The sequence below is a fragment of the Calidris pugnax genome, unplaced genomic scaffold (assembly GCF_001431845.1).
Source record: "Calidris pugnax isolate Ruff unplaced genomic scaffold, ASM143184v1 scaffold10, whole genome shotgun sequence".
NCBI classification, from domain to species: Eukaryota; Metazoa; Chordata; class Aves; order Charadriiformes; family Scolopacidae; genus Calidris; species Calidris pugnax.
The window spans coordinates 3,453,620-3,457,131 of record NW_015090795.1 but is presented as its reverse complement, the minus strand read 5'-3'; positions in this window follow the sequence as shown (position 1 = coordinate 3,457,131).

The following is a 3,512-nucleotide window of genomic DNA, read 5'->3' as shown; positions in this document are numbered from 1 at the left end:
TGATTCTCCATGTCCCTGCAGGCGCTGGTGGGTGCATGGGGACACCCTGCGCATTCCCAAGTCCCCAGGCTGGGGATAAACCCTCCCAGAGCTGTAGATGTGCTGGTCCTGATCACAACCACTGCTTTTCCTTGGCTGTAGGGACTCAATGCCAGGTTTGAGATCCATTAGGGGCCTGGAGCATCTCCCTTATGATGAAAGGCTGAGGGACTTGGGTCTTTTTAGTCTGGAGAAGAGAAGGCTGAGGGGGGATCTGATCAACGCCTATAAATACTGAAAGGGTGGGTGTAAGGATGATGGGGCCAGTCTTTTTTCAGTGGTGCCCAGGGACAGGACAAGAGGAAATGGGCACAAACTTGACCATAAGAAGTTCCACCTAAACATGAGGAAGAACTTCTTTCCTGTGAGGGTGGCAGAGCCCTGGAAGAGGCTGCCCAGAGAGGTGGTGGAGGCTCCTTCTCTGGAGACATTCAAACCCCACCTGGCCACGTTCCTGTGCAACCTGCTCTGGGTGGCCCTGCTCTGGCAGGGGGTTGGAGGAGATGATCTCCAGAGGTCCCTTCCAACCCCATGTGATTCTGGGATTCTCCGTGGTGCCAAACCCATGTCCTGCCGGCAGCTGGAGCCCATCCTTCTCCCCAGCTCAGACCTGCCTCTCCACGGGGCTGGTGCCAAACGGCTCGTGCCAAGCGTGTGCGGAGAGCCAGGAGAGACAGCCTGCCTTCCCCCGCAGCCATCACGTGCTCCCCCCCCACCACCAGCAGCAGAATCCCCCCCCCCATCCTCTTTTCACTTCTCCCCATGAATATGGGGGGAGGGAGGGAGGGATTAAGGGGGCAAAGCTCCTCCTGCCCTTCCAAGGGATTGGTTTGGGGGGTGTTTGCACCCAAAATGCATGAGGAAGGGCTGAAGCCCCCCCGGGAAGCCGGCAGGAGATACAACTCTGCAAGGACAGGCAGAAAAGTCCCCCCTGCCGACGGACCCTGCTGCACCCCACATCCTGCCCCATAGCTGGGGGTAGCACCTCCCTCTGCGACCCCATGAAGCGACGGAGCAAGAAACCAGAGGGGGGGAAAACTGCCAGAAAAGAGCCCGAAAAGCAAGAAAAATCAAAATCCCACCCTCATCCCTTTGCTCCGGGCGCGGGAATGAAACGCTTGGAGAAGCCACGCTGAGAACGGGTGCAACTCGTGCCCAAAATGATGCTTTTCCCCTGATTCCTAACCCAAAACGGGGCAATGGGCGGGTGGGGAGGGAGCAGGCGGTGCAGCCCTGTGGTCCCCGATGGCAGCACATGTGTCACGAGCGTGCTGGCCTCGAGTATCCCGGCACGTGGGATGGGGGAGACACGGCCACCTCCAGGCGGCACTTTTTGGGGGCACGGGGGGTCTGTGGGGTTCCGGTGCCGGCTCAACCAGCCCTAATTACTATGGTAACAGCCTGCGCCGGCGCCTGGCTGTCCTCCTTCGGTGACTCACTGCCTTTCAAAAGGAGAAGTGGGGCCTCCCATGCCGCCCTTCGGAGGCCAAAAGGCTGGAAGCCCAGCGGACACGTCTGCCCCCCATCACACACCCCACATCCACGTCTGTGGGGCCACCCGGGTGGGAAGGCATTGCCCCCCGCCCTTGCAAAGTTTGGGTTTTTTATCGTGTTTTCCGCTCACGGCAACCCCGGCGCAGGGCGGTAAAGCAGCAGGCTGGCTTCGGGATTAGAGTTTGGGTTTTTTATCGTGTTTTCCGCTCACGGCAACCCCGGCGCAGGGTGGTAAAGCAGCAGGCTGGCTTTGGGATTAGAAATAATAATAATAATAACAATAATAATAATAATTGAGTTTCATCACCACATACCCCTGGGAACCCCACCAGGCACCCCACGGCGAGTGCCTGCTCCTGGTCTCAATAACCCCCACGCTGTGAGTGGATTAAAATTTCCCCAGTGGAAAATGATCATCACCGTGCCACGAGGTAGCCCCGGGCCAGTCCCTGGGGCACACCAGTTATCTCCCCCCCGGTCAGGGCCAGCTGGACCACGGTGTGGCCACCCACCCAAGCCCACCTCCAAAATATGCCCCACGGGGGCCACAACTGCAAGGAGCCTGGAGAAAATGCAACGAGCATCCTCAATGCCTCTATGTGGCATCTCCCAGGGAATTTGGGAGAAAGGATGGGCATGTGCCACCTTGCTGGAGATGGGAGGGGACACCTGTGTGTCCCCCCAAGCTGGGGATACCCCATTTCAGAGGTGAGGCTGACGCTGGTCATCACCCAAGCGATGCTGAGGCCACCAAACTCGTGTCACAGGTGAGCAGCCAGCAGCACACGCTGCCAGCAGCCCCTGCAAGCAAACTCAAGGCTGGAAAAAAAATGACAAAAAAGCCCCCAAAATGGTGCCAAGGGAGAGGCAGGGCTGATGCTCGGCCTCGTGGAGCCAACACTGGGGTGGGATGGGGCTGTGCCACGGGGCACGGGGTGGGAAAAGCCCCCCCTTATAACCCCGGGAGCACCTGGAAACATCCTCCTGGAGAAAGGCTTGGCCCCGGGGCTTTCCTGGCAATAATTAATTGAGTCATATTTCAATCCAGCCAGCGGCCATATGGTAGAAAAGAGGATTAAAATCGCATGCTCCAGCTGCATCGAGGGAAATCCAGTTATAAGGAAAAAAAAAAAAATCCTCTGTGCCTGGCCCCAGCCTCGCTGGCAGGGAACGTGCCAATGCCACCCGCCCGGCCCCCTTCCTTCCCTCCTGTAACTGGGGAGTGTGGGCTCAGCAGTGGGGCGACGGTTATTCAGGAATTTGGGGGCCCAGGGGGAAAGAAATAACACCCTGGTTCTGCATAAGGTACAACAGCAGATAATACACACCCCAGGCCACTACCCCTTGGGGTATCACGCTTAAAGTCCATCAGTAACTCGTTAGCAATGGGCAGGGAATCACCCTGCCTCGAGATTTTCCTTAAATATAAATCTCTTTTCCACCGAGGAGGCAAGAAGGGAAAAGTTTTTGGGTTTTTTTTTTCACTGGGTTGCCCTCCCGCTGGGGGAAGCGAGCCCCGGAGAGGGTTTTCCCCAGCACATCTTCCCAGCTGAGCAGTGATTTTTTCCTAGGGTTACTCTCATCCCACAACCAGCCACTGGGAAAAAAAAAAAAAAGGATTTGGATGGAAATGATGGGGAATGGTGGGGTGGGGCACCCCTCCACCTGCACGGCCATCGCCCCCCAAATCCCTCCTTCCCCAGCCAGGCTTATTTTGGGGGCTGAGCCATCCCAGCTGAGGTTCCTGCAGGGATTTGGGGGTGGAAAAGTCTCACCCTTCCTTCTCAGGGAGGAAAGAAAAAAAAATAATAATTAAAAAAAAAAATAGAGAAAGCAAGAACACTACGTCTCATTCATCCGCGGAAAAAAAGCCTTTCCTGTGATGGCAAATCAGTTGATTAACTGAGGATCAAACCCTCTAAATCAAACCTTTGTTGGGGGAGACTGAACTCTTTGTGCCAGAGGTACCTTTCCCCCCC